Source organism: Mustela lutreola, chromosome 4 (genome assembly GCF_030435805.1).
Source record: "Mustela lutreola isolate mMusLut2 chromosome 4, mMusLut2.pri, whole genome shotgun sequence".
In the NCBI taxonomy this organism is placed as follows: Eukaryota; Metazoa; Chordata; class Mammalia; order Carnivora; family Mustelidae; genus Mustela; species Mustela lutreola.
In genome coordinates this window covers 76383792-76408243 of record NC_081293.1, presented here as the reverse complement: position 1 = coordinate 76408243, position 24452 = coordinate 76383792, and the positions used below count along the sequence as shown (strand labels likewise).

At 51.8% G+C, this 24452-nt stretch overlaps 1 protein-coding gene, 1 long non-coding RNA gene and 1 pseudogene across 6 annotated transcripts in view; 1 reads left to right on the top strand and 2 right to left on the bottom strand.

Annotated features, from left to right (window-relative positions):
• Positions 1-18089, bottom strand: part of ZNF248 (zinc finger protein 248) — a 104963-nt gene extending 86874 nt beyond the window's left edge. For both annotated transcript variants that reach the window (XM_059172443.1, XM_059172448.1), the window contains exon 1: positions 18021-18089. The gene's annotated coding sequence lies outside the window, so the exon portion shown is untranslated. The remainder of the gene's footprint in view (positions 1-18020) is intronic.
• The window catches only part of LOC131830049 (zinc finger protein 25-like), a 48955-nt pseudogene extending 30346 nt beyond the window's left edge, over positions 1-18609 (bottom strand).
• LOC131830077 (uncharacterized) overlaps positions 18461-24452 on the top strand; it is a 46906-nt gene continuing 40914 nt past the window's right edge. For all 4 annotated transcript variants that reach the window (XR_009353068.1, XR_009353069.1, XR_009353066.1 and 1 more), the window contains exons 1-2: positions 18461-18576; positions 18652-22901. This is a non-coding gene — a long non-coding RNA (uncharacterized LOC131830077). The remainder of the gene's footprint in view (positions 18577-18651; positions 22902-24452) is intronic.

Sequence of the window (24452 nt, the reverse complement as noted above, 5' to 3'; positions counted from 1 at the left end):
ACTGGAACCAAGGGGCACAGGAAAAAAGTGTCTACTAGCTGAAGGGATGGATCTTAGGTTTTTCTGGAACACACGGGTCCCTCCAGGTGTCCCCACGAAACATGGTTCTGAGATGTTAGGAAGGAAGAGACTATGTTTTCCGCCAGGAACGCTGAACAGAAAAATGTTGGGAGTTTGAATCAGCTTGAGAGCCAGCAGAACCCCAGAAGCCTGGGCTAAAACTGGTCTTCAGGACGGCCTTGGGAAATGACTACCAGTGAAATAAGAGGACAATGGGTCCTTGTGCTGACCTTGCAGAGAGGTGAGGGTACGTGGCTCATGCAACCCGTTCCAGGTCCTTCACTATGGGCCTACTGAGCAGAAACCACAACCTAGTTGATGTCAGGGCCCCAAACACAGAGGTGAGTGAGGACTAAAGCTGGTCTCGTGGCCCTCGCTCTCCGCTACAGACACAGTGGTACACAGGGATTGGAGACTGTGAGGGCAGCTCTTGGTTCAGGGCTTCAGGACATTTTCTCAGGGGCCATGGGTTGGGGTCAGGGGCTGGGGGATCTCCAGGCACAGGGAAACGATGCCTTTCCTGTCCCAGATTCATCCTTCATCATGGTGGCAACTCTGGACGGTCCCTTCGGCACCCTATAGTTTAGGGCCCTCCACTGTCCTGCACTGTGGCTTCACCCACAGCAAGATGTCTAGCTGAGTTCCTAGGCGTTCCCTTCCTCAACACCTGCCGAGCAGCTGGCAAGCATCCAGTCCTCCCCTAGGTCCCAGGCACTCCTTGGACTCAATCACTTGGGACATTGTGGTGGCACACTAACGTCCAGGCCGGAGGGCAGGGAAACAGGGCCCAGAGGGTTCTGGGGAACACTCTCAGGTAGGTGTGGCTGCTCAAGGGATGGGACCGAGGCTATCACGCGTGCTCACGGCGCTCTTTTGCGTTTCTGTCCTGTCTCTGCTCCATACAAGTCGTTGCCCACGGAACCTGTGGGTGTGGGAGGGGGCGGAATTCAGAGCAAAGCACATGGTGACTCCTTCCTACGTCCCACCTGGAGGGAGGAATGCCTGCTGGGCACCTGGCGAGTAGGGGCAGGAGACGGATGAACTAGAGGGAATGGACTTCCAAACCCCCTATGGGCTCCTGACGACAAGGTGCCGACACTGTTCTCTACTTCTGTGCGTCTCCCAGAAATCTGTGGGGAGTGTCTCCTCGAGGATGTGGAGACTCCCCCACCCACGCCGCCCGCTCCACGACCACGACGACGCCACCGCAAGAAGAGAGTCCGGTTCTCCCTCCACAATGAGGTCTACACCATTGAGGACACCGAGGAAGGTACCTTGGGGATTGACTCATTACGGTGATTGGAGATGCATTCTGTCGTACACTAGCACAGACAGAATCGAAGCTTTTAAAACTGCTGAGACACATTGTCTTCTGATTTCACTGGTAGCCATTTCCCTCTATGCCGTCCGTCCGTCCCCTTTTAAGTCCACAAGTCACGATGAGATCCTCATTCAAACTGGAACCAAGGGGCACAGGAAAAAAGTGTCTACTAGCTGAAGGAATGGATCTTAGGTCATTCTGGAACACACGGGTCCCTCCAGGTCTCCCCAGGAAACATGGTTCTGAGATGTTAGGAAGGAAGAGACTATGTTTTCCGCCAGGAACGCTGAACAGAAAAATGTTGGGAGTTTGAATCAGCTTGGGAGCCAAGCAGAACCCCAGGAGCCTGGGCTACAACTGGCCTTCAGGACGGCTTTGGGAAATGGCTACCAGTGAAATCAGAGGACAATGGGTCCTTGTGCTGACCTTGCAGAAAGGTGAGGGAACGTGGCTCATGCTACCCGTTCCTGGTCCTTCACTAGGGCCCCACTGGACAGAAACCACCACCTAGTTGATGTCAGGGCCCCAAACACAGACGTGAGTGAGGACTGAGGCTGGTCTCGTGGCCCTCGCTCTCCCCTACAGACACAGTGGCACAGAGGGATTGGAGACTGTGAGGGCAGCTCTTGGTTCAGGGCTTCAGGACTTTTTCTCAGGGGCTGTGGGTTGGTGTCAGGGGCTGGGGGATCTCCGGCCACAGGGAAACGACGACGTTCCTGTCCCAGATCCATCCTTCATCAGGGTGGCAACTCTGGACGGTCCCTTCTGCACCATACATTTCAGGGCCCTCCACTGTCCTGCACTGTGGCTTCACCCACAGCTAGCCATCTAGCTGAGCCCCTAGGCGGTCCGTTCCTCATCACCTGCCCAGCGGCTGAGAAGCATCCAGTCCTCCCCTAGGTACCAGGCCCTCCTTGGACTCAACCACTTGGAACACTGTGGCGGCACACTAACGTCTGGAGGGCCGGAGGACAGGGAAACAGGGCACAGAGGATAGGTGTGGCTGCTCAGTGGATTTGACTGAGGCCATCACGCGTGCTCAGGGCACTCTGTTGCGTGTCTGTACTGTCTCTGCTCCATATAAGCTGTAGCCCACGGAACCTCAGGGTGTGGGAGGGCCAGAATTCAGAGCACAGCATATGGTGACCTCTTCCTAAGTCCCACCTGGAGGGAGGAATGCCTGCTGGGCAGCAGGCGAGTAGGGGGCAGGATACGGATGGTTAGAAGGAAAGGACTTCCAATCCCCCATGGGCTCCTGACGACAAGGTACCGACACTGCTCTCTATTTCTGTGCGTCTCCCAGAAATCTGTGGGGAGTGTCTCCTCGAGGATGTGGAGACTCCCCCACCCACGCCGCCCGATCCACGAGGACCCAAGAAGAGAGTCCGGATCTCTTTCCACGATGAGGTATACACCATCAAGGACCCCGAGGAAGGTACCTTGGGGATTGACTCATTACAGTGATTGGAGATGCATTCTTTCCTTCAGTAGTACAGACATAACCGAAGCTTTTAAAAATGCTGAGACACATTGTCCTCTGATTTCACTGGTAGCCATTTCCCTTTATGTCGTCCGTCGGTCCCCTTTTAAGTCCACAAGTCACGATGAGATCCTCATTCAAACTGGAACCAAGGGGCACAGGAAAAAAGTGTCTACTAGCTGAAGGGATGGATCTTAGGTTTTTCTGGAACACACGGGTCCCTCCAGGTGTCCCCAGGAAACATGGTTCTGAGATGTTAGGAAGGAAGAGACTATGTTTTCCGCCAGGAACGCTGAACAGAAAAATGTTGGGAGTTTGAATCAGTTTGGGAGCCAAGCAGAACCCCAGGAGCCTGGGCTACAACTGGCCTTCAGGACGGCCTTGGGAAATGGCTACCAGTGAAATCAGAGGACAATGGGTCCTTGTGCTGACCTTGCAGGGAGGTGGGGGAACGTGGCTCATGCTACCCGTTCCTGGTCCTTCACTAGGGCCCCACTGAGCAGAAACCACCACCTAGTTGATGTCAGGGCCCCAAACACAGAGGTGAGTGAGGACTGAGGCTGGTCTCGTGGCCCTCGCTCTCCCCTACAGACACAGTGGCACAGAGGGATTGGAGACTGTGAGGGCATCTCTTGGTTCAGGGCTTCAGGACCTTTTCTCAGGGGCCATGGGTTGGGGTCAGGGGCTGGGGGATCTCCAGGCACAGGGAAACGATGCCTTTCCTGTCCCAGATCCATCCTTCATCATGGTGGCAACTCTGGACGGTCCCTTCGGCACCCTATAGTTTAGGGCCCTCCACTGTCCTGCACTGTGGCTTCACCCACAGCAAGATGTCTAGCTGAGTTCCTAGGCGTTCCCTTCCTCAACACCTGCCGAGCAGCTGGGAAGCATCCAGTCCTCCCCTAGGTCCCAGGCACTCCTTGGACTCAATCACTTGGGACACCGTGGTGGCACACTAACGTCCAGGCCGGAGGGCAGGGAAACAGGGCCCAGAGGGTTCTGGGGAACACTCTCAGGTAGGTGTGGCTGCTCAAGGGATGGGACCGAGGCTATCACGCGTGCTCACGGCGCTCTTTTGCGTTTCTGTCCTGTCTCTGCTCCATACAAGCCGTTGCCCACGGAACCTGTGGTTGTGGGAGGGGGCGGAATTCAGAGCACAGCTCATGGTGACTCCTTCCTACGTCCCACCTGGAGGGAGGAATGCCTGCTGGGCAGCTGGCGAGTAGGGGCAGGAGACGGATGAACTAGAGGGAATGGCCTTCCAAACCCCCTAGGGGCTCCTGACGACAAGGTGCCGACACTGTTCTCTACTTCTGTGCGTCTCCCAGAAATCTGTGGGGAGTGTCTCCTCGAGGATGTGGAGACTCCCCCACCCACGCCGCCCGCTCCACGACCACGACGACGCCACCGCAAGAAGAGAGTCCGGTTCTCCCTCCACAATGAGGTCTACACCATTGAGGACACCGAGGAAGGTACCTTGGGGATTGACTCATTACGGTGATTGGAGATGCATTCTGTCGTTCACTAGCACAGACAGAATCGAAGCTTTTAAAACTGCTGAGACACATTGTCTTCTGATTTCACTGGTAGCCATTTCCCTCTATGCCGTCCGTCCGTCCCCTTTTAAGTCCACAAGTCACGATGAGATCCTCATTCAAACTGGAACCAAGGGGCACAGGAAAAAAGTGTCTACTAGCTGAAGGAATGGATCTTAGGTCATTCTGGAACACACGGGTCCCTCCAGGTCTCCCCAGGAAACATGGTTCTGAGATGTTAGGAAGGAAGAGACTATGTTTTCCGCCAGGAACGCTGAACAGAAAAATGTTGGGAGTTTGAATCAGCTTGGGAGCCAAGCAGAACCCCAGGAGCCTGGGCTACAACTGGCCTTCAGGACGGCCTTGGGAAATGGCTACCAGTGAAATCAGAGGACAATGGGTCCTTGTGCTGACCTTGCAGAAAGGTGAGGGAACGTGGCTCATGCACCCGTTCCTGGTCCTTCACTAGGGCCCCACTGGACAGAAACCACCACCTAGTTGATGTCAGGGCCCCAAACACAGACGTGAGTGAGGACTGAGGCTGGTCTCGTGGCCCTCGCTCTCCCCTACAGACACAGTGGCACAGAGGGATTGGAGACTGTGAGGGCAGCTCTTGGTTCAGGGCTTCAGGACTTTTTCTCAGGGGCTGTGGGTTGGTGTCAGGGGCTGGGGGATCTCCGGCCACAGGGAAACGACGACGTTCCTGTCCCAGATCCATCCTTCATCAGGGTGGCAACTCTGGACGGTCCCTTCTGCACCATACATTTCAGGGCCCTCCACTGTCCTGCACTGTGGCTTCACCCACAGCTAGCCATCTAGCTGAGCCCCTAGGCGGTCCGTTCCTCATCACCTGCCCAGCGGCTGAGAAGCATCCAGTCCTCCCCTAGGTACCAGGCCCTCCTTGGACTCAACCACTTGGAACACTGTGGCGGCACACTAACGTCTGGAGGGCCGGAGGACAGGGAAACAGGGCACAGAGGATAGGTGTGGCTGCTCAGTGGATTTGACTGAGGCCATCACGCGTGCTCAGGGCACTCTGTTGCGTGTCTGTACTGTCTCTGCTCCATATAAGCTGTAGCCCACGGAACCTCAGGGTGTGGGAGGGCCAGAATTCAGAGCACAGCATATGGTGACCTCTTCCTAAGTCCCACCTGGAGGGAGGAATGCCTGCTGGGCAGCAGGCGAGTAGGGGGCAGGATACGGATGGACTAGAAGGAAAGGACTTCCAATCCCCCATGGGCTCCTGACGACAAGGTACCGACACTGCTCTCCATTTCTATGCGTCTCCCAGAAATCTGTGGGGAGTGTCTCCTCGAGGATGTGGAGACTCCCCCACCCACGCCGCCCGATCCACGAGGACCCAAGAAGAGAGTCCGGATCTCTTTCCACGATGAGGTATACACCATCAAGGACCCCGAGGAAGGTACCTTGGGGATTGACTCATTACAGTGATTGGAGATGCATTCTTTCCTTCAGTAGTACAGACATAACCGAAGCTTTTAAAAATGCTGAGACACATTGTCCTCTGATTTCACTGGTAGCCATTTCCCTTTATGTCGTCCGTCGGTCCCCTTTTAAGTCCACAAGTCACGATGAGATCCTCATTCAAACTGGAACCAAGGGGCACAGGAAAAAAGTGTCTACTAGCTGAAGGGATGGATCTTAGGTTTTTCTGGAACACACGGGTCCCTCCAGGTGTCCCCACGAAACATGGTTCTGAGATGTTAGGAAGGAAGAGACTATGTTTTCCGCCAGGAACGCTGAACAGAAAAATGTTGGGAGTTTGAATCAGTTTGGGAGCCAAGCAGAACCCCAGGAGCCTGGGCTACAACTGGCCTTCAGGACGGCCTTGGGAAATGGCTACCAGTGAAATCAGAGGACAATGGGTCCTTGTGCTGACCTTGCAAGGAGGTGGGGGAACGTGGCTCATGCTACCCGTTCCTGGTCCTTCACTAGGGCCCCACTGAGCAGAAACCACCACCTAGTTGATGTCAGGGCCCCAAACACAGAGGTGAGTGAGGACTGAGGCTGGTCTCGTGGCCCTCGCTCTCCCCTACAGACACAGTGGCACAGAGGGATTGGAGACTGTGAGGGCATCTCTTGGTTCAGGGCTTCAGGACCTTTTCTCAGGGGCCATGGGTTGGGGTCAGGGGCTGGGGGATCTCCAGGCACAGGGAAACGATGCCTTTCCTGTCCCAGATCCATCCTTCATCATGGTGGCAACTCTGGACGGTCCCTTCGGCACCCTATAGTTTAGGGCCCTCCACTGTCCTGCACTCTGGCTTCACCCACAGCAAGATGTCTAGCTGAGTTCCTAGGCGTTCCCTTCCTCAACACCTGCCGAGCAGCTGGGAAGCATCCAGTCCTCCCCTAGGTCCCAGGCACTCCTTGGACTCAATCACTTGGGACACCGTGGTGGCACACTAACGTCCAGGCCGGAGGGCAGGGAAACAGGGCCCAGAGGGTTCTGGGGAACACTCTCAGGTAGGTGTGGCTGCTCAAGGGATGGGACCGAGGCTATCACGCGTGCTCACGGCGCTCTTTTGCGTTTCTGTCCTGTCTCTGCTCCATACAAGCCGTTGCCCACGGAACCTGTGGTTGTGGGAGGGGGCGGAATTCAGAGCACAGCTCATGGTGACTCCTTCCTACGTCCCACCTGGAGGGAGGAATGCCTGCTGGGCAGCTGGCGAGTAGGGGCAGGAGACGGATGAACTAGAGGGAATGGCCTTCCAAACCCCCTAGGGGCTCCTGACGACAAGGTGCCGACACTGTTCTCTACTTCTGTGCGTCTCCCAGAAATCTGTGGGGAGTGTCTCCTCGAGGATGTGGAGACTCCCCCACCCACGCCGCCCGCTCCATGACCACGACGACGCCACCGCAAGAAGAGAGTCTGGTTCTCCCTCCACAATGAGGTCTACACCATTGAGGACACCGAGGAAGGTACCTTGGGGATTGACTCATTACGGTGATTGGAGATGCATTCTGTCGTTCACTAGCACAGACATAATCAAAGCTTTTAAAACTGCTGAGACACATTGTCTTCTGATTTCACTGGTAGCCATTTCCCTCTATGCCGTCCGTCCGTCCCCTTTTAAGTCCACAAGTCACGATGAGATCCTCATTCAAACTGGAACCAAGGGGCACAGGAAAATAGTGTCTACTAGCTGAAGGGATGGATCTTAGGTCTTTCTGGAACACACGGGTCCCTCCAGGTCTCCCCAGGAAACATGGTTCTGAGATGTTAGGAAGGAAGAGACTATGTTTTCCGCCAGGAACGCTGAACAGAAAAATGTTGGGAGTTTGAGTCAACTTGGGAGCCAAGCAGAACCCCAGGAGCCTGGGCTACAACTGGCCTTCAGGACGGCCTTGGGAAATGGCTACCAGTGAAATCAGAGGACAATGGGTCCTTGTGCTGACCTTGCAGAGAGGTGAGGGTACGTGGCTCATGCTACCCGTTCCTGGTCCTTCACTAGGGCCCCACTGGGCAGAAACCACCACCTAGTTGAAGTCAGGGCCCCAAACACAGACGTGAGTGAGGACTGAGGCTGGTCTCGTGGCCCTCGCTCTCCCCTACAGACACAGTGGCACAGAGGGATTGGAGACTGTGAGAGCAGCTCTTGGTTCAGGGCTTCAGGACTTTTTCTCAGGGGCTGTGGTTTGGTGTCAGGGGCTGGGGGATCTCCGGCCACAGGGAAACGACGACGTTCCTGTCCCAGATCCATCCTTCATCAGGGTGGCAACTCTGGACGGTCCCTTCTGCACCTTACATTTCAGGGCCCTCCACTGTCCTGCACTGTGGCTTCACCCACAGCTAGCCATCTAGCTGAGCCCCTAGGCGGTCCGTTCCTCATCACCTGCCCAGCGGCTGAGAAGCATCCAGTCCTCCCCTAGGTACCAGGCCCTCCTTGGACTCAACCACTTGGAACACTGTGGCGGCACACTAACGTCTGGAGGGCCGGAGGACAGGGAAACAGGGCACAGAGGACAGGTGTGGCTGCTCAGTGGATTTGACTGAGGCCATCACGCGTGCTCAGGGCACTCTGTTGCGTGTCTGTACTGTCTCTGCTCCATATAAGCTGTAGCCCACGGAACCTCTGGGTGTGGGAGGGCCAGAATTCAGAGCACAGCATATGGTGACCTCTTCCTAAGTCCCACCTGGAGGGAGGAATGCCTGCTGGGCAGCAGGCGAGTAGGGGGCAGTAGACGGATGGACTGGAAGGAAAGGACTTCCAATCCCCCATGGGCTCCTGACGACAAGGTACCGACACTGCTCTCTATTTCTGTGCGTCTCCCAGAAATCTGTGGGGAGTGTCTCCTCGAGGATGTGGAGACTCCCCCACCCACGCCGCCTGATCCACGAGAACCCAAGAAGAGAGTCCGGATCTCTTTCCACGATGAGGTATACACCATCAAGGACCCCGAGGAAGGTACCTTGGGGATTGACTCATTACAGTGATTGGAGATGCATTCTGTCGTTCACTAGCACAGACATAATCGAAGCTTTTAAAAATGCTGAGACACATTGTCCTCTGATTTCACTGGTAGCCATTTCCCTTTATGTCGTCCGTCGGTCCCCTTTTAAGTCCACAAGTCACGATGAGATCCTCATTCAAACTGGAACCAAGGGGCACAGGAAAAAAGTGTCTACTAGCTGAAGGGATGGATCTTAGGTCTTTCTGGAACACACGGGTCCCTCCAGGTGTCCCCAGGAAACATGGTTCTGAGATGTTAGGAAGGAAGAGACTATGTTTTCCGCCAGGAACGCTGAACAGAAAAATGTTGGGAGTTTGAATCAGTTTGGGAGCCAAGCAGAACCCCAGAAGCCTGGGCTACAACTGGCCTTCAGGACGGCCTTGGGAAATGGCTACCAGTGAAATAAGAGGACAATGGGTCCTTGTGCTGACCTTGCAGGGAGGTGGGGGAACGTGGCTCATGCTACCCGTTCCTGGTCCTTCACTAGGGCCCCACTGGACAGAAACCACCACCTAGTTGATACCAGGGCCCCAAACACAGAGGTGAGTGAGGACTGAGGCTGGTCTCGTGGCCCTCGCTCTTCGCTACAGACACAGTGGTACGCAGGGATTGGAGAATGTGAGGGCAGCTCTTGGTTCAGGGCTTCAGGACCTTTTCTCAGGGGACATGGGTTGGGGTCAGGGGCTGGGGGATCTCCAGGCACAGGGAAACGATGCCTTTCCTGTCCCAGATCCATCCTTCATCATGGTGGCAACTCTGGACGGTCCCTTCGGCACCCTATAGTTTAGGGCCCTCCACTGTCCTGCACTTTGGCTTCACCCACAGCAAGATGTCTAGCTGAGTTCCTAAGCGTTTCCTTCCTCAACACCTGCCGAGCAGCTGGGAAGCATCCAGTCCTCCCCTAGGTCCCAGGCACTCCTTGGACTCAATCACTTTGGATACCGTGGTGGCACACTAACGTCTAGGCCGGAGGGCAGGGAAACAGGGCACAGAGGGTTCTGGGGGACACTCTCAGGTAGGTGTGGCTGCTCAATGGATGTGACCGAGGCTATCACGCATGCTCACGGCGCTCTTTTGCGTTTTTGTCCTGTCTCTGCTCCATACAAGCCGTTGCCCACGGAACCTGTGGGTGTGGGAGGGGACGGAATTCAGAGCACAGCACATGGTGACTCCTTCCTACGTCCCACCTGGTGGGAGGAATGCCTATAGGGAAGCTGGCGAGTAGGGGCAGGAGACGGATCGTCTAGAAGGAATGGACTTCCAATCCCCCTATGGGCTCCTGACGACAAGGTGCCGACACTGTTCTCTATTTCTGTGCGTCTCCCAGAAATCTGTGGGGAGTGTCTCCTCGAGGATGTGGAGACTCCCCCACCCACGCCGCCCGCTCCACGACCACGACGACGCCACCGCAAGAAGAGAGTCTGGTTCTCCCTCCACAATGAGGTCTACACCATTGAGGACACCGAGGAAGGTACCTTGGGGATTGACTCATTACGGTGATTGGAGATGCATTCTGTCGTTCACTAGCACAGACAAAATTGAAGCTTTTAAAACTGCTGAGACACATTGTCTTCTGATTTCACTGGTAGCCATTTCCCTCTATGCCGTCCGTCCGACCCCTTTTAAGTCCACAAGTCACGATGAGATCCTCATTCAAACTGGAACCAAGGGGCACAGGAAAAAAGTGTCTACTAGCTGAAGGGATGGACCTTAGGTCTTTCTGGAACACACGGGTCCCTCCAGGTCTCCCCAGGAAACATGGTTCTGAGATGTTAGGAAGGAAGAGACTATGTTTTCCGCCAGGAACGCTGAACAGATAAATTTTGGGAGTTTGAATCAGCTTGGGAGTCAAGCAGAACCCCAGGAGTCTGGCCTACAACTGGCCTTCAGGACGGCCTTGGGAAATGGCTACCAGTGAAATCAGAGAACAATGGGTCCTTGTGCTGACCTTGCAGAGAGGTGAGGGAACGTGGCTCATGCTACCCGTTCCTGATCCTTCACTAGGGCCCCACTGGGCAGAAATCACCACCTAGTTGATACCAGGGCCCCAAACACAGAGGTGAGTGAGGACTGAGGCTGGTCTCATGGCCCTCGCTCTCCCCTACAGACACAGTGGCACAGAGGGATTGGAGACTGTGAGGGCAGCTCTTGGTTTAGGGCTTCAGGACCTTTTCTCAGGGGCCATGGGTTGGGGTAGGGGCTGGGGGATCTCCGGCCACAGGGAAACGATGCCTTTCCTGTCCCAGATCCATCCTTCATCATGGTGGAACAATGGACGGTCGCTTCGGCACCCTATAGTTTAGGGCCCTCCACGGTCCTGCACTTTGGCTTCACCCACAGCAAGATGTCTAGCTGAGTTCCTAGGCGTTCCCTTCCTCAACACCTGCCGAGCAGCTGGCAAGCATCCAGTCCTCCCCTAGGTCCCAGGCACTCCTTGGACTCAATCACTTGGGACACCGTGGTGGCACACTAACGTCCAGGCCGGAGGGCAGGGAAACAGAGCCAAGAGGGTTCTGGGGAACACTCTCAGGTAGGTGTGGCTGCTCAAGGGATGTGACCGAGGCTATCACGCGTGCTCACGGCGCTCTTTTGCGTTTCTGTCCTGTCTCTGCTCCATACAAGACGTTGCCCACGGAACCTGTGGGTGTGGGAGGGGGCGGAATTCAGAGCACAGCACATGGTGACTCCTTCCTACGTCCCACCTGGAGGGAGGAATGCCTGCTGGGCACCTGGCGAGTAGGGGCAGGAGACGGATGAACTAGAGGGAATGGACTTCCAAACCCCCTATGGGCTCCTGACGACAAGGTGCCGACACTGTTCTCTATTTCTGTGCGTCTCCCAGAAATCTGTGGGGAGTGTCTCCTCGAGGATGTGGAGACTCCCGCACCCACGCCGCCCGCTCCACGACCACGACGACGCCACCGCAAGAAGAGAGTCCGGTTCTCCCTCCACAATGAGGTCTACACCATTGAGGACACCGAGGAAGGTACCTTGGGGATTGACTCATTACGGTGATTGGAGATGCATTCTGTCGTTCACTAGCACAGACATAATCAAAGCTTTTAAACTGCTGAGACACATTGTCTTCTGATTTCACTGGTAGCCATTTCCCTCTATGCCGTCTGTCCATCCCCTTTTAAGTCCACAAGTCACGATGAGATCCTCATTCAAACTGGAACCAAGGGGCACAGGAAAAAAGTGTCTACTAGCTGAAGGGATGGATCTTAGGTCTTTCTGGAACTCACGGGTCCCTCCAGTTCTCTCCAGGAAACATGGTTCTGAGATGGGTAGGAAGGAAGAGACTATGTTTTCTGCCAAGAACGCTTAACAGATAAATGGAACAGAATAGGACAGGAGGTTCCACTATGTCCCCCCTTCACATTCGCCCATTAGCCACATCTTACATGGGTGTGCTACGTATCCTCAAAGGAACAAAACGACCTCACCACATTTGGCAACTCAAGTACCTAGTACATTTCACGTGGTTACCGTTCTACAAATGCGGCCAATGCATTTGGTGACGTCTTCTCATTCTGGAAACAGACAGTTATCTGCGCACTAATGTCTCAAACAGCTGGGTTCCCAATAGCCCCAGAGAGTCACTGCCCCCAAATCCATCGCGGGAGGAAAGAACACATTCAGTGGCATCCATACATATCATAGAGTGCAATTTAGGCGTAAGAAGAACCTAAGTTTTCCAATATTTTACGAAATAGATAGAACCTGGAAACTCTACATGCATTTTGAAAGCAAGCACACAAGGAAAGAGGTACATTACACGATCCCAGGCTTTGAGCACACTCCAGTAGGCACATTCGTAGACCCAGAAAGTGGAAGGGACTGTGGAGGGAGGAAACGGGGAGGGCCGGTCATGTCGTCACGGGTACAGAGGTGCCATGAGATAGGATGGCAACATTTTCCCCATAGATGGCAGTGCGGTCTACAAAGTATCATGGATGTCAGCAGTGTCACTGAACGGACACATACTAACAAATACAACCCGTCCCCAGTTCTTAGATTCCATCACCGAAAAACCCACTACTCCAAGGCACGATAGAGGAGCCATAGGGTCACATAGCAGAGGTGCAGGGGAGACAGCTGAACAGGCCCCATGACCAGCTGAAGAAGTGGCAAGCTGGCTTGGCTGCACAGTGGGCAGGAGGGCTCAGGGGACTGCGCCCTGAAACCCAGGGTGCCGTGAGTGTTTCCCAGACATACGCTGAGAGTTCCCACTGATAACATCCCCTCCGTTAGAAAGCCAAGGCCCCATTTCCCTTTTCCATCCTGCTCCCCTCCTCTGTGTTTCTGTGTATACCACTGCGTTCTGTGTACACCACTGTGTACTGCGTCCACCACTGTGTCCACCACTGTTGGCCCACTGGCAAGTCAGGCCTTGCTTGGTCACCCTTCACGTCCATTCCCTCTGGCCCCGCATCTACATCCAACAGACTTAACTCCCCAAGTCATTCCTGAGTAGCGCAGCCAATGTCCTGACAGCTCCTCTCTGTTCTCCTAGACCCTGTGGAGAACCAGTCCAAGGACCTTCCTAGGAGCTGGACAAAGGAAGGTCCCCCAACTCTCCCTGAGGTAAGCTCACCTCTCTCATTTCTCAGAGACACAAATGGTGCTTCCTTGATTTCTTCCATCAGTGGAGTTTGATGAACATCTGGCACTTTACCTCCCAGGGGAAGGGGGCAGCAGTCTCCCCTCGTGGAGGAATGCTGGGTCTGACCTCTTACACACAGTGGACCCAAAAAGGGTGAGGACACAGGACAGCCTCAGTTACAAACTCCACGGGATCAAACACCTTCTTCAGCAGAAAAGGTTTCTCCTTGAAAGAGAACGTTCTGTTGATCAGAATGGACTTCGGAGATTGAATGATGCTCCAGCATCATTCAAATGGTCCTCTTGAACTCAGGTGGGAGGACATGGACTCAACCATGGGACCTCATCCAATTTACTGCCTGAAGTCATCCCCAAACCAAAGAGCTGGCCCAACAGAGGACAGGATGCTGGGATCCTCACTGTGTTTCCTTTTCCCCAATCGCAGGTAGACGCTGGGAGCAAGGACAGCTGTATATATTTAAGACTGGGAGGAAATCTAGAGTACAAAGAAGCCTGCCCCCTGATTCTGGGTTCCAACAAGGAATGGGGGTTGGGGGATACTGACCGAGACTGTCCGGTGAGGCACGGTCACCACGTCGAACAGGGCCTGGAAGAACTCATACATAGGGAAGGGGTGATCTGTGTGCACGTGGGATGAAGGCCATGTGTGCGTGGGTGTGTGCATGGTTGTGTGTGTGTGTGTGTGTGTCCCCATGCGTTATGCTTGTGAACACGACTGTGTGCCTTTCCCAGGAGATATTTCTCACACTTCCATCACAATCACAGTGTCCCCTTTCCAAAACACTTTCATCACCCTGGCACACTTTACATACTCCTTCCCCTACTCCCCACAGCTGTACCTGGAGGACCTTTCCTCTGATTTCCTGGGATGGGCATGGTGCGGAGATGAAGGGTCCAAACCCTTGACCTCCTACTTGGAAAGCCAAGATTGGAGCTCAGGTTCCAATATGAAAGTTGCTCTGGCCTACGCACCTGTGTCAGTCCCTCAGCCAGGGGGTCATGATGTACCATGGGTGCTAGCTAGCAAAGGGCCATCAGCATCTGTGCACACAGCTAAATACCTAGATTCTATGATGGTCCCCGACAGGACCCAACATGACACAGTGGCTTCCATGGACAAAGAAGCCAGGGCAAGCTTAGAAGCCCACGTTAAAGATTACAGGCTGGTCCCTGGAGTCAAGTGCACAGAGAAAAGCCACATCCTCGTGCTCAAGCCCACATGGCTGGAAAGCGTGTGGACCCGTGGAGGACAGAACAGGGCAACATCGGTCATAGCCGGTCTCAGTGTGTACACACGACCGGCCAAAGGCAGAAAAGCATCATGGAGGGAACTGACTGTACTTAGTGATTTCCCTAAGCCTCAGGAAGGTTCAAATTCTCTAAGCACACACTCAAACACCACTGGCCAATAGGAAATCAAGGTGAAGCTTGGGTGGAAGCTTTGGACCCAACACCCCCAGAGCAAATCTCCTGCAAAGCAGGCCTACAGCCTATCAGCACACACTCCAAGACTCCTCTGTGTAAGCAACTTCCCACTGGTCAGAACACCTGGGAGGGTTCGGACAGCCACTGTCTTCAGGGGAAACACGCACAAACGCGCGTGCGCGCGCGCGCGCACACACACACACACACACACACACGGGACAGCTCAAAAATAGTGGAAGGAATCTATCACACTCATCCACGGTGCTGGCTGTTTACGGAAGCTAGAAAGAATACTATCAGGATATTGAAGGCTTGGTTACTATCAAGTAAAGACAATTGAGAGTCTCCTGGTGGAATGTTACATTCCTGCTATCAAGCATCCTTGTTAATGAGATTTAGGTTTAGAAGAAATTTAACTTCATTTACTTTTCCTTCTACCTCCGCCTCCTTCGGTTTTTTATGGAGGGGAGGGTGACATTAGGGCTTGAGGAACTGAGTTCTGTGTCTTTGGAAATTGGGCTATTGATAAGGTAACTTCTTTGTTGTAATCTCAAGGACATTTGCAAACCAAGGGAGACTCCTGTCTTGCAGGATTGTGATCTCAGCAAGTTAACTATTTATCGTTTTATGGCAGTCAGGGGTGCCTGAGGAATGCTACACATATGGAGGGCAGCGGGTGGAGGGGGGATGCAAGGCGCCAGCTTTTGCTTTGTCCTCAGCCAGCCTCCTGCTCCCTCATCATTCCCCCCTGAACAATTTTGACCCTTAAATCTTTAAGGTGGTTGAAGGTGGAAGGTCTCATTTTCTGTAACTTCTTCATGCTGAATAGGGGCGTAGAGCTGTCCCTACCTGCTCTGGTCAATATTGATCAGGGTAGGAACATCTAAGGGAGTTACGAAAGGTGGAGGCAGCTGAATCCAGCGCTAACAGTGAAGAGGCGTTCTCTTGCGCAACAAGGATCATCTGTCATGGTGAAGTCATTGTAGCAAAGGAGTCTCGGCACCAAGTAGAGAAACATGGAACAAAGCAACATATTAAGGTTAATAAGGTGATAAGAATGAGAAGCCCGAAAAGGAGATTTGGCCATAGTCCTCCTTCAAACCAGGAACTTAACCATTCACTGAGAGAGAGAGAAGGATCTTGTAGGGCCTTAATTTGGGTATTCATATCTTTTATTAGTAGGGCCTTAATTTGGGTATTCATATCTTTTATTAGTCCTGTGACATTTTTGTGATAGTCTGGGATGTACACACAACATTCTGTCTTGATAATTGCACCCTGTGCCACCTGAGCTGCTGTCAGGACATCTAAGGCCATCCTATTTTGTAGGACTGCCTTGAGTATCTGTGACACTTCGATATTAAGCAGGGAGATGCTATTTAGTGAATCATTGAGTGCCTTTGTAGTATATTTATTAATGGCTTCTACATGCCACATGACATCCTCTAGTCCCGCAGATGGAACAAAAATGGATGCTAAGTTATCATACCATTTAAAAACAGATCGCGTCCATCTTTGTTTCAAGTTGGGGAGATTAGCTGGAGTGGTGATGGTTTTAGTAATGTGCCCATGAATCCAGGCAAATCCTAAAGTACAGCGACCTATCCACCCTGGAGGAAGCCAGGCCCACAGGTTAGTTCCACATATCCAGTGGGTTCCATTTGGAGCTGGCCATCTGATGCCAGGTCGCCTGGCCCAGTAGGTAGCAAACCAGTCAGTAGCCTGAAGTACTATTATTTGGGAACACATTTCTAGTGATAGCCATCCCAGATATCGTGCGTTCTTTGCCCAAGTATCACTCATATGATTTCTTTGTTGCCAGCATAAAACTGCCTTTTGACTGAGCCTTCCAATCGTGGGTGTAAGCCACAGATATGTATCCCAGATTTGATATATGCCATCTTCAGTATAGCGGTAAGGAGGGTTTTGTAACTTGGGACCATATTTGATTGGGGAGTAATGGCTTGATAGCAATCCCCTTTCCTTCCAAATAGCTCCATGGGCATGTAGTACCAGGAAAGCATATTTGGAGTCAGTATAAATGTTACTTCTTAGGTTTTGGCAACTGCAAAGTGCTAGTGAGCACTATGGCATACCTAGCTTATCTTACTTTTTTCTATGAAAACTATTGTCATCAGAAAACCAACTGTCATTCGTATTTTTAACAGGGGCATCTTAAATCTGGACAAATAGAGTAAGCAAGATCAATAACCTTTTTTGCTCTATAGAGAAAGAAGTACAGTGGTCAAGTTCAGGCATACAGGTAACTAGGTTTAAAGTTTGACAAGTTTTAAGTATTATTTCTGGCATATCTGTTAGTGTAGCCCAGTATTTAATAAGTTGGCCTCCATCATCCATTGGTGGCCTTTGGCTTCTAAGACAAATCTGGACCTTATGTGACATCATTACAGTCAAGGACTGTCCCATAGTGAGCTTTGAGGCTCTTTTATAGGAGGGCTGTTCCATAGTAAGCTTTGAGGCTCCTTTTATTAGGGCTGTTCTATGCTTAGCTAAAGCATCTGTTTGCAATTGCACCTCAACAGAGGTGGCCTCTAGGATAAATATGACTTAGAGATGAAACCAAAGTGCTCAGAATAATCACGTCGACTATTCGGCCAGAGCAACTCATTCACATCAGACACCCTGCCTGGTTCTCCTACAACCGCGCCCCTCCTAGGAAGCCCGGCGCACTTAAGAGGCGCGCGCGCGCGCACACACACGTGTCACAACGCCAAGCGTGCACGCAGGTCGCAAAAGCGCACTCACCCCTACCCGCAGCCCCACCCCCTCCCCGTGGGTCCGGCGCACACGTCACGCATGCAAACTCCCCACCCGTGGCTGCAGGACGGCGCAGCCAGCTTAGCGCTGCAGCCAGACACCTGCGGGCCTTGGGAACCCGAGAGCCAACGTTCCCACTCCGGATCCTGGTCCCTCACGTAGAGACGCCCCCGCTCGCTTTCCTTCAACTCTGCAGGCTGATCAAACGCCTGGGGCCTCTGACCCACAACCCGGCACCCCCGCCCCCGCCGGACCTCCGTTCCGCACAGGGCCCGTTAGGCACTCGCCCCCATCCCCCGGGACTCACCCATAACTCCCTCACCTCGTGAACCCGGAAGCCAGGGAAGGTTTCTCACGAGGGGCTGGAGGCCGGGGAAGAACAAGCCAGGAGACGGTGGGGATGCACAGACGCAGAGGGAGGGAGCGGCGCGGCGGCGGCTAGGAGCTGGAGGCCGGTAACGGTGGAGCGGGGAGGAGAAGGCGGGAATGCACATGCGCAGAGGGAGGGAGCGGTGCTGCGGCGGCGAGGAGCTGGAGGCCGTAACGGTGGAGCGGGGAGAAGGCGGGGATGCACATGCGCAGAGGGAGGGAACCGCGGGGCGGCGGCGAGGAGCGGGAGGCCGGGAAAGGTCTAGCGGGGAGGAGAAGGCGGGGACGCACTTGCCTAGAGGGAGGCAGCGGCGAGGAGCTGGAGGCGGGTGAAGGACCAGCAGGGAGGAGAAGGCGGGGACGCACCTCTGCAGAGGGAGGGAGCGGCGGCGCGGGGCGTCCAGGAGCTGGAGGCGGGGAACGGACGAGCGGGGAGGAGAAGGCGGGGACGCACCTGTGCAGAGGGAGGGAGCGGTGCGGCGGTGGCGAAGAGCTGGTGGCCGGTAACGGTGGAGCGGGGAGGAGAAGGCGGGGATGCACATGCGCAGAGGGAGGCAGCGGCGAGGAGCTAGAGGCGAGTGTAGGACTAGCCGGGAGGAGAAGGCGGGGACGCACCTCTGCAGAGGGAGGGAGCGGCGCAGGGCGGCGAGGAGCAGCTGGAGGCCAAGAACGGAGGAGCGAGGAGGAGAAGGCAGGGACGCACTTGCGCAGTGGGAGGGAGCGGCGCTGAGAGGTGGCGGCGGGGAGCTAGAACTCTGCTCCTGGCTGCTAGTGCTGGGAAAGTGCGTCTACCCTTAAGAGGGCTATCTCACCCCTCTAAGTCTTAAAAAGTAACTCATCCTACCGAGCTAGCAGGGGTTTAGTGAAGATTAGAGGCGTTTACCATGTGTATCTGGTGCATAAATTATTCAGTACCTCTCTCAAGATTCTCTTCCCCGGTGTACCCCTGGCGCTTTTCTTGAGAAACCAGCTGGAGAGTTTCTGCCCAGTCAGCTGAGCTGAGAGACTGCTGTCTGAGGTACTCACTCATGCTGCCTGGAGCCAGGCTTTTGTCCTGGTCCTTCGACCAAATTTTAGACGCAAGCCAAGAGAAGGGATGCTGTGTTTGGATTTCATCTCTGTACCCGCTATCTGTGACCAGCATGGTTATTCTCGAATGAGAAAAGCAGCAAGCTAGCAATTCGTTATTAATACTAAAAACCGTTCATGTGTAAAAAACTGTCCGTATACCAAACTTGAAGAAAGCACGTTCTCATCTCCTGCAACCTCCCATATACACTTCACGCAACTTCCCCCAATGTTAACATTTTACAGAGCCATGGTACTGTTATCAAAACTGAGGAAGCAACTCGGGCGCAATTGTATTAACGAAATTACAGAGTTTGTTCAGATTCCGTCAGTTTTTCCACGAATGCCCTTTTACTGATCCAGGATTCTGTCCAGATACCACGATACATTTAATCATCATGTCTGCTCCAACCTGTAAGTTTTTTGGTCTTTCCTTGTCTTTCATGGCATTCACATGATTGAAGAATAGTGGTCAGGTATTGTGAAAAGTGCCTCTGAATTGACGTTTGTCTAATGTTTTCTCCTTATTGGACTGAGGTATATATTTTTAGGAAGAATACCCTTGGAAGGATGTGCCCTACCTGTGTATCAGGTGACACGTGATATCAACGTGATTCGTCATACTAACCTTTAGTACTTGGTTAAGGTGGTATCAGCGGGGTTTCTGCACTATATATTTAGGATTTTTCCATATCTAGTCTACACTTAAGAGTGGATTGGCTAAGGCCAGTGCACACCCAGGAACAGAGGAAATTCGCTTAGCTCCTTTTCGAATTTATGGTCATATTTTAAAACCACCAGGTGTATTAGTAAATTTGAGGAGAAACTCTCTGAGGCTACCCAAGTATCCTGTTTATATTTATAGTTTTGGCCACTAATTTTCACTTTCATTGTTGGGTCTTGCCTGCAAACGCTTTTACTGTGGTGTTCTAAAAGGAGATTTTTCTGTTTTACTTATATGTTTCTTGGGATCTTCTGTAAAGGAAAGATTTTCATTTTCCTCATTTATTTCATCATTTGTTTATGTCAGTATGGGCTCATGGATAATCTAATTCATTCCCTGTGGTCATTACTCAACCCTGCCTTTTTCACCCAACCCTTTGATCTGTTTTATGTTTTACAATGTCAACTGCATTTTATAATATGTATCTCCTGAGTTTGGCTTTTTTCACTTAGCAAAATTCATTGAAGACTCATTTGTGTTAAAAAAAAAAAAAAAGATACATTCATGTTCTTGGTCCTTTTCTCAGATCACCTCCTTTCTCTCCACTCTTTTCATTTCACCCATGCTATTATTATGTTTCTCAAATTGTCCCAGCTTGGGCATTGAGAGCTATCATAGGTTAGCTTTTAGGTCCTTTTAACAAATCCTTATCATAGTTTCTAAAGGACTTCCTTACTTTTGACACACAAGATGCTCCAGGCTCCTTGTATTTTCTGTGTCTAAGCCCTGGAATCAGACATCTTTCCAAGGAGCCCTAGTTCCTTCTATTGGAGAAACCAAGATCTGAGCTCTAGGTATGCTGATTGGTACTGGGTGAAACTTTTTAGATGCTGTCTGCCTACATATCTAAGAAATAGATGTATGTGTACCAGTCCATGCTAATCATCTGCCTCACAGTATCCATATTTCTGTATTGATCTGTATACATATAAATCTGTATACAGATGTGTTACATACACATGACTACATATTTGAAAATGAATGAGCTAACATTGATATCTTTCCCATCCACCCACCCCTTCCTTATTTTTAACTTCATCCATACACTGAAATACCTGGTTATCATTATCTATGACATGTGTATTCTTTTTGACCTTGTGTACATGGAAAGTAGTTTCAGAATTGCTAACCCCTGTGAGAATTTACCAGCCAGAGTGTTTATGTACAGTTCTTTTTGTTTTCAGTCTTAATGTATCCAGTCAAAATGTAGTTCTACGGAATTATTTAGGTCAGCTCATTTCCCCCCATTTTTTAAAGCCTCTGCATTTGGCTTGGTCATGATCCCAGTGTCCTGGGATCAAGCCCCACATTGGGCTTTCTGCTCCACGGGGAGCCTGCTTCCTCCTCCCTCTCTCTGCCTGCCTCCCTCTCTGCTTACTTGTGATCTCTGTCAAATAAATAAATAAAATCTTTAAAAGTAAATATAAATAAAAATTTTAAAAAAATATTTTTCCTATGGTAGTGTGAGACATTAATTCATTCCTTTTTTAAAATTACTGAATAGTGGGGCGCCTGGGTGGCTCAGTGGGTTAAGCAGCTGCCTTCAGCTCAGGTCATGATCTCAGGGCCTGGGATCCAGTCCCACATTGGGCTTTCTGCTCAGCAGGGGGCCAGCTTCCCTTCCTCTCTCTCTGCCTGCTGTGATCTCTCTCTGTCAAATAAATAAATAAAATCTTTAAAAATATATAAAAATAAAATAAAATTACTGAATAGTATTCCACTTATAGATGTCCCACAGTTTATTCACCTATTAAAGGATATTTGAGTTTTTACCTGTTCTGGTGATTATTAATAGGTACTAAACGTTTGTGTTGGGCGCCAGGGTGGCTCAGTCAGTTAAGTGTTTACTTTCGGCTCAGGTCATGATCCCAGTGTCCTGGAATGGAGTCCTACGTGGAGCCTGCTCCTCCCTCTAATTTTGCTCGGACTTCTGTTTGCCCGGAGCCCTGTTTGCGCTCGCTCACTCACTCTCTCTCAAATAAGTAAATAAATCTTTAAAAAAAAGAAAACAAAAAAACAATTTGTGTTAAGGCTTTTGTGTTGACTTAGTTTTCGATTTACTTAGGTAAATACATAGGAGTAGGATCACTAGGTTGCGTGTTAAGTACATGTTTACATTTATAAGAAATTGTAAAACAGTTTTCCAAAATGTTTGTATTATTTTGCATTCACACCAGTAATGAATAAGAAGGGTTTGTTTGTTTGTTTAGATTATTTGAGAGCGAGAACGTGTACATCAGCCCGAGTAGTGGGGAGGCAGAGGGAGAAGCAGACTCCCTGCTAACCAGGGAGCCTGACATGCGGTTCGATCCCAGGACTCTGAGATCCCTACCTGAGCCAAAGGCAGGTGTTTGACCAATTGAGCCACCCAGGTGTCCCGATGAACGAGAGTTCTTGTTTCTCGAATCCACAGTGGTATTTTGTATTTCTAGTATGTAAGCGAGCCTTTCTACCTAGATTTTACATTTTTGCCTCCTTTGGTCGCTTGGCGTTCAGAAAGCAAAGTGTCTGTGAGACTATTTCTTTGAGGCACTGAAAAAAACCGGTGCTGCATACAGAAGCAACAACCCCCCTGCCACTGTCTCCGAATTGCTGAAGAGAGAACGTTTCCGAAATTCTCCAGTCCCGGGCAAGCACAGTTACGGGAATGAAGTCCGGAAGTTTGTGAGCCCGCAGCCCGCGGTTATGGGAGTTAGTAGCCTGCGGCTCTTTCTGCGCATGCACAATACCTAGCAGGTGCTTCCCAATGTTCCGGCTTTCTGTGGGAGACGATCCGGGACCTCCAGGCTTCTGGCGGTCTGCTTGCCGTTCTCGGAGCTGGTGCAGCCGGAGCGGGATGGTGGCGAGGCGAGAAGGATGGGGAGATCCGAGGGGGTCTCTGGGTGGCGCCAAGACGCTGTTGTGGGCGACGGTGCCCGGCTGTAGGGAAGAGGCCTGCGGACCCCGGCGGGACCCTTGGCTGTTCTTCCGGAGAGCTGGGTACGAGGAGGCCTCGGTCGGATGGAGGGATCACGAGACGGGAGACTCTTTACTACGGGAAAGGTCGGCTTGGAAGGCAGGGAGGTGGGGATTGGGTGCCCGCCGGAAGTTGCAGACTCCGCGCTGATCTGCCCGCGTGGTTTGCGCGGCAGCGGGGGGCGTGGAGTGGGGTGAGGAGGGAGGCAGGGGGAGGGTGGTGGGGAGTGACCGGTGCACAGGCGCGGTGGGTGCGCTCGGTCGTAGAGCCGCGGGAATTGAGCACACAGATGGCTTTGATTCGTGCTGGGCTGAACTATCAAAGTATCATCTGAGAACGGCAAACCTGCGTGACACTTCACGTCTGTAATACTGAGGATATTAATAACACCTGTGTGGTGGGGTTGTTCAGAGGATTAAATAACATGGCTCAGTGCCTCGCAGTTAATATTAGCTGCTGTTGTTAATACAATTATTCTTATCACTCGTTGCATTATGCTTTCAACCTCTCACTTAGATAGATAGAGCTCTCTCTGCCATAACATTATAAAACTGAGGTGGAGAGGAATGTTATATACCCTATGTCACAACACTAGCAGATAAACTAGAAGGCAATTTTACTATTTTATTTTTTAAAGATTTTATTTGAGAGAGGAGGAGAAAGGGGGCATGATCAGGGTGAGGGACAGGAAGAAGGAGAATCAGACTCCCTGCTGAGCAGGGAAACCCCCCCCCCCGTCCCCCGTCCCCCCCCCCCCCACAACCAGAGGACTCAATCCCAGGACCCCAAGATCATGATCTGAGCTGAAGGCACTTCTTAGCCAACTGAGCCAGCCATACGCTCCACTAGAAGACGTTTTTTAAAAAAATTCATTCATGCATTCATTCAAGATTTTATTTGATAGAGTGATACAGCCAGAGAGCCCAAGCTGAGGGAGGAGCAGAAGGAGAAGGAGGCTCTCCACCCAGTGGGGAGCCGGATGCAGGGGCTGGATTCCAGGCCTCTGTGATTAGGACTTGAGCAGAAGCAGATGCATAACCCTCTGAGCCACCCAGCAGCCCCAGAAGACAATTTTAGGTGTTTCTCCAAATGTCATGGTCTTTGCAGCTTCCCTCTTGGTTATAAAAGCCAGCATGTCATCCTGCAGGGCACTTAGCAGAAATAATTAGGCGTGTGAAGAAATGATCTGAACGATTGAATCTTAACCCTGTAGTAGCTCTGTGTATGGGATTTCTAGATGTCTTCAAAGCCTCTAATAGAGATGGTATAATTGTATCCAAGTTAGGTTTGTAACAGTTCTTAGCAGCCTTGATTTAAATTTATGGAAGGTCTGACCTGAGAGTCTATGGAATAACAAATACATTGGCACTGTGAGCCTGGGTGACAATTCCAGTTAAAATGAATTTGCCCCTCAGGTGTCTTTCTCATCTACATTAGAAAAGCACATCTTGTGAAGTAAGAAGGAGGAGTCTCTAAGTATATGTTAGTTGGAGAGAACCCTACAACTATTTGACGTTCTTTCTTTTTTCTTTTCTTTCTCTTTTCTTTTTTTCTTTCTTTCTTTCTTTTTTTTTTTTTTTTTTTTTTTTTTTAAGTAGGCTCACTGCAGGGCTGAGCTCATGACCCTGAGATCAATA